Source organism: Pistacia vera, unplaced genomic scaffold, assembly GCF_008641045.1.
Source record: "Pistacia vera cultivar Batoury unplaced genomic scaffold, PisVer_v2 Contig135, whole genome shotgun sequence".
Taxonomy (NCBI): Eukaryota; Viridiplantae; Streptophyta; class Magnoliopsida; order Sapindales; family Anacardiaceae; genus Pistacia; species Pistacia vera.
The window spans coordinates 658,884-665,952 of record NW_022195412.1 but is presented as its reverse complement, the minus strand read 5'-3'; positions in this window follow the sequence as shown (position 1 = coordinate 665,952).

Genomic DNA, 7,069 nt, shown 5'->3' with positions numbered 1-7,069 from the left:
CAATTTTTCCCAATGGTTTGGATTCAATGAGTCTCCAACAAACACAAGTCTTTTGTTTCTTAGCTTATCTAGCAGTAATCTTTGACTTGAACCTGGACGAAGAAATAAATTAGAAACTTTAAGCTGAAGATGTGCGTAATTAAATAACAGAACAGGAGGGAGATTTTAATCAAAATTCTTACTTGGGCAAAGAGCCATGTCTGGGTTGCCATCTCCAGTTTTGGTACACGGAATCTTGTCTTCCGTTTCTCATGCTAGTGACTTGGGCTGTGAGAAATTCACACTGATCTTCTTTGTATGAAGGGTGTGTTTCATTATCAAAAACCCATTGGCCTGTAAAGAAGAAGAAATATTTACATACAATTAACCAATAATAGATTGGCCGAATGGTAAAGGCTTGGGGCAAAAGGGTTTGTTTCTCTTGTGATCTAAGGCTCAAATCACAAGAACAGTTGGTAATATTATTGGCTACAGACCACAGGATTTGTCCTGTTTCGAAAGCCTTTTTTGTTATAGGGTTGGGAGATAAGTCAAGATGCACATAAACTAGCTTGAACACTCTAGTAACAAAAAAAAAAAAAAAAAAAAAATTTACATACAATTTATTGTATAGATTTTATTGGCCTCTGAATATATGAATTATACAGTTCATTGTCTTGTATAGCCAATTTTCTACCACTTACTTTGTCCAACCAAAAAAATTTGGTGGCCCGTCCCTATCATTCACCCCATAAAACAAAACTAAATCGAGGGGAACTGAGAAGAAAAATTACAGGACAAATTAAATCTTGGAGAACCATAGAAATTTAAACAACAAAAAAGAGAAATTAATGAAATAAAAAAAAAAATTCACAAAACGCAACCAGTCACGTGCGAATGATATGTGTGTAAACGAATTCATTCATGTGTCGGGCAATCCGGGAAGCCACCTATACATACAATCTGTTATGCAACGGAAACATAAACTTTAACGCTAGCTATTGAATATAATAATAACAAGTAGTAAAACATAAATAAATAGCCAAAATTAAATGCAAAAATAAAGAATATCAGAAATTAACGAGGCTCGGTATTGTAACCTACGTCCTCGGGTGCTGCAAAAGAAAACTTCACTATCTCCAAACAATATTACAAACTTTTGGGTAATATAACAAATAACCAAAACAAATGGGAGATACAACAAAGCTTTTAAACTAAAAGGTCCTTAAAGAAAGAACCTTATACAAGAGGAGTGTAATGGAAATACAATTTGGGATACAAATAACAATTATTTGGGTCCTCATATATAGGCCCCAAAAGTTTTCCACTTTTCATTCCTAAGCAATATGAGACAAACTAACTTTTTGGCCTATTACATATAAGTCCCTAAACCTTTCTCCATTATCACTTCTACCCCATGTGATTTTGCTAGATGAGCCATTTTTCCAACAAATCTCCACCTTGGCGAATTAGCAAACCTTCAAAGTTTTGAATTCTTTTGTCAAAGTTTGCAACACCTTCAAATGCGCCAAAAAGCACAGTCAAACTCACAGGATGTTGATCAAGTTCAAACAGTGATTGAACTTAATCATTGTCACTACTTTCGTTAAAATATCTGCAGGATTCTCAGCAGTCCCAATCTTCTCTAATGAGATTCTTCCTTCAGTAATGATTTCCCGCACAAAGTAGTAACGAACATCTATATGTTTGGTGCGAAAGTGGAATACTAGATTCTTTGCTAAGTGAATAGCACTCTGACTATCATAATAGATAGTGATCTTCTTCTAACTAATTTTCAATTCATCCAATAGCCCTTGTAACCAAATAGCTTCCTTCACAGCCTCTGTAGTAGACAAAGCAACTGTAGACTGCAAAGAAAATTTCCAACTTACTGGAGCTCTAGCAAGAGTAAATACATATTCAGTAGTTGATCGACGCTTGTCCAAATCACCAGCATAATCAGAATGAACATAGCCAACAGCAAATTGACTAAGATTTTCATCCTGCTCAAAAACAAAACCAATGTTTACAGTACTTATAATATACCGTAAAATCCACTTCACAGCTTGCCAATGTCCTTTACCAGGATCATGCATATACCTGCTCACAATTCCAACTGCATGTGAAATGTCGGGCCTAGTACACACCATTAAACACATCAAGCTACCAACCGCATTTGAATACGGAACTTTTGACATATACTCTCGTTCTTCATGCGTAGATAATGATGCACTAAGCTTTATATGAGGAGAAGTGGAGTACTTACAGGTTTTGTACTTTCAGTTATGCCACAACATTGTAAGACCTTCTTTAGATACTGCTTTTGTGTCAAACAAACCTTGCCATTTCCTCTGTCTCTCATTATCTCCATACCGAGAATCTTCTTGGCTTCTCCTAAATCCTTCATCTCAAATTCTTGATTTAGTTGAGCCTTTAACTTCTCAATTTCTTCTACGTTCTTTGAAGCAATCAACATATCATCAACATATAAGAATAGATAAATGAGAGTATCACCTTGTAGTATTTAAAAATACACAGTTATCAAATTTGCTTCTTGTGTACTTCTGACCCATCACAAACCTATCAAATCACTTGTACCACTGCCTCAGAGATTGTTTCAAACCATAAAGCAATCTTTTTAGTTTACAAACCCAATCTTCCTTCCCAATAGTCATAAATCTTTCTAGCTGAGTCATATAGATTTCCTCTTCCAAATCACCATGTAGAAACGCGGTATTCACATCAAGTTGAACTAGTTCAAGATTCATCTGAGCAACCAAGGCCAACAAAATTCTAATGGAAGAATGTTTTATAACTGGAGAAAATACCTCATTGAAATATACTCCTTCCTTCTGAGCATAGCCTTTAGCCACCAACCTTGCCTTGTATCGAATGTCTTTCAAATTCAAAAATCCTTCTTTCTTTGCATATACCCATTTGCACCCAATTGTCTTCTTATTCTTTAGTAATTGAACTACCTCCCAAGTTTCATTCTTATGGAGAGACTACATCTCTTCTTTCATGGCTTTCTTTCACTTACAATTTTTGGAACTGCTAGGTACTTCATTATAAGTGGAAGGAACTTCACCATCTTCAATTAGGAGTGCATAGGCCACCGTATCAGCAAAACGAGCAGGCTTGCGAATTTCTTGTCTTGGCCTACTAATGGCAATAGATTCTTGTTGAGGTTCTTGAGGATTCCTTGGGAAGAATCCTCTTCTTCATCTCCAATAAACTCCTCTATCATAGGAGTCTCATTTCTAGTTGGGCTAACTAATGTTGTTTTAAACTCCACCTGCTGCTGAGTATGCTCCACCTACTGCAGAGTACTGATAACCTTCATCTAACTTCCTGCTTTCTTCTCTAACATGGAAGACCATCAAATGTCACATCCCTACTAAATAGTATTTTCTTTGAACTTGGACACCAAAGACGGTATCCTTTCACACCTGAGGTAATCCCCATGAATACTGCTTTCTTTGCTCTAGAATCTAACTTAGACTCTTTCACATGATAATAAGCAGTGGAACCGAAAACATGTAAAGAGTCATAATCAGAAACAGGTTTTCCAAACCATACCTCAACTGGCGTCTTGCCTTCAATTGCAGTTGACGGTAGACAATTAATGAGATGACACTTATGTATAACTGCCTCAGCCCAAACTCTTTGCCCAACCCAGAATTGGACAACATACATCGAACTTTCTCCAATATAGTTCGATTTATGCGTTCTGCAACCCCATTCTGCTTGGATAACATATATTGAACTTTCTCCAATATAGTTCGATTTATGCATTCTGCAACCCTATTCTGCTGTGGTATATTTCTTACTGTAAAGTGACGTACTATACCTTCATCTGGGCAAAATTTCAAAAAAGGATCACTATGATACTCCCCACCATTATCTGTACGTAGCTACTTGATCTTTCTACTAGTTTGAGTCTCAATCATCTTTTTCCATTTAAGGAAAACACCAAGTACATTATCTTTAGTTTTTATCACATACACCCAAACTCTTCTGGAAAAATCATCTACAAAAGTGACAAAGTATTGCATACCTCCCAAAGATGTTGTTTTGGTAGGTCCCCATACATCAGAATGAACATAATCCAAAATACCCTTAATATTATGGATTGCGGTGCCAAATTTCACTCTTGTCTGTTTTCCCAGAACACAATGCTCACAGAAATCCAGCTTACAGGTCTTTGCGCCTTTCAATAAGCCTTGATTCACCAAACTAAGTAAGGCTTTTTCACCTGCATGCCCCAAACACATATGCCACAACTTGAGCATTTCTGAATCTGCATCCTTCTATACGACTGTAGCTGTCGTTTCAATAACTGTACTACCATTATAGTAATACAAGTTATTTCTCTTTGTGCCTTTCATTACCACAAGAGCGCCGGAATAAACCTTTAGAATTTCATCTCGCATATTCACGGTGAAGTCTTTAGATTCCAAGGCTCCCAAAGAGATAAGATTATTTTTCAACTTCGGTACATACTGAACATCTATCAGCGTTCTAGTTGAGCCATCGTGATTCTTCAACCGTGTTGAACCTATCCCAGTTGTTTTACAAGAATCATCATTGCCCATATAAACAACTCCACCATCAAGTTCTTCAAAATTAAAGAACTACTCCTTGTGAGGACATATATGATAGGTACAACCTGAATCCATAATCCACTCATTTAATCCAGAGGTGGATGGTAGGCTATCTAGATAGAAATCTGACTCATCCTCTTCACGCTCAACAACGTATGCATCAGAAGCAGCTTTGCCCTCTTTCTTTTACAACTTCGGACAATTTTTCTTCCAATGCCCTTTCTCACGACAACAGGCACATTGATCCCTATTGAGTTTTCCCTTCGAACGAGATCTTTCTCTTCTCTCCTTCTCATGACTCTGACTTTAACTACGCCCTCTTGCTACAAGTGCTTCTGCTGAGTGCTGACTCATCTTTATTCTTCTTCTGATCCTTTTTTCAAATTTCATGATTGGACAGAGCAGAACAAACTTCTTCAAAGGACAATTTTTCTTTCCCATGAAGAAATGTAATACTAAGATAATCCAACTCATCTGGAAGAGATCCAATCAACAACATTGCTTTATGTTCATCTTTGAATGTTTCATCCAAATTTAACAAATCAGTAATTAATCTGTTAAATGTATCAATATGGCTACTGATATTCGTACCTGGTCTCAACTGAAGACGAAACAATCTTTTCATCAAATAGAGCTGATTCTCATTACTTCTTTTCATGTATTTGTTTTCCAACGGAACAAGAAACGGAAGGTACAAGACGGGGAAGCAAGAGTAGGGAGCAGCGGCTAAGCCTGATCCGAAGACGGCACCGAGCCCCATCCCTGGGGACCAGATTGTACAAAAAAGTGTATCCGTTCTCCACCCTTATTATTAAATAAATAATAATATGATTAAGATAAAATTTTTAAAAATGAAATAAATATTACATATATAAGATACTTGCCCTTCCAACTCGGAGTATATACAATGCCTTCCATAACTTATTGGCGGACATCTCTTTCATGAATGGATATTTTTGCTCTCTACAAAGACATGAGCGAATCATCCCACAAGCTTTTACATTCAACCTCACCCAATCTTTCTCATATATATCTTCTGGTTTTTCCTCCTCCAGAACGATATCTAGATCCTGCTGATACAAGATATCTATTACCTCACTCTGCCATAAGCCAAAATTATTTTGACCATCAAATTTTTCAACATCAATATTTGCATTTGAAACCGTTATCATCTTTACTGGCGCGGATGGTGGTGCCGCGGATGGTGATGCCTCAGACAATGAATCCTCGGACAATGACGTCATTTATGCCTTACTCAATTGGCTTGGTAAACAAAGTTCCCAATAACCAAGCTCCACAAATTATTATATTCAATAGCTAACCAACAAATCAACAATAGCCCTAGGTAGTAGTAAGTGCTGAAATGATTAAATACGCACCAGGAAAATTCCCAGGAAACAATGGAGGGGTCACAAATGGTCCCACTTAAAATCCAGTCTCCTTAGACTTTTATTGTCTTTTTGATAGAATTTTCCTAAACATGCATATAACCATACAAATAGCTACTCACTATCCTAAACCTAGGCTCTGATACCACTTGTTATGCAACGGAAACATAAACTCTAACTCTAACTATTGAATATAATAATAACAAGTAGTAAAGCATAAATAAATAACCAAAATTAAATGCAAAAATAAAGAATACCAGGAATTAACGAGGTTCGGTATTGTAACCTATGTCCTCGGGCGTTGCAAAAAAAAACTCCACTATCTTCAAACAATATTACAAACTTTTGGACAATACAACAAATACCCAAAACAAATGGGAGATACAATAAAACTTTTAAACTAAAGGATCCTTAAAGTAAGAACCCTATACAAGAGGAGTGTAATGGAAATACAACTTGCGATACAAATAACAATGATTTGGGTCCTTATATATAGGCCCCAAAAGTTTCCCACTTTTCATTCCTAGGCAATGTGTGACAAACTAACTTTTTGATATATTACATATAAGTCCCTAAATCTTTCTCCATTATCACTTCTACCCCATGTGATTTTGCTAAATGAGCCATTTTTCCAACACAATTGGCATATGTTGCAGGATCAGCCTTCTGTTCTGGAGTTAACATTTTGCCTTAGCGAATAGTCTAAACTGAAGTGTGTGCATCTTTTCGATATTCTGACAGCGTCGTAATGTTAATGAAATGGACATGACCTTTCATGTGTTTTGTCACATTGTCCGCAATCACAAAGGGCCTTCGATCTGTGCCCAGATTCAAATACACTGAAGTGTTCAAAATTAGAGTCATTATCAATGCGCACTTAATCTCATATGGGTTCTCCCAATCCAAGCTCATGTAATTAAAAATAATTTAGTTAATTTCACTAATACTACGCTCACAAACTCTTCTTACTAATTTTTTCTTACAAACATAATGTGTCAGCTCGTAATTGGTTAGCTCGCAATAAATCATATCTACCTAACAATGGGTCCCGCCTAACCAATAACTGTCACGTTAACATTTGTGAGAAAAAGTTGTAAG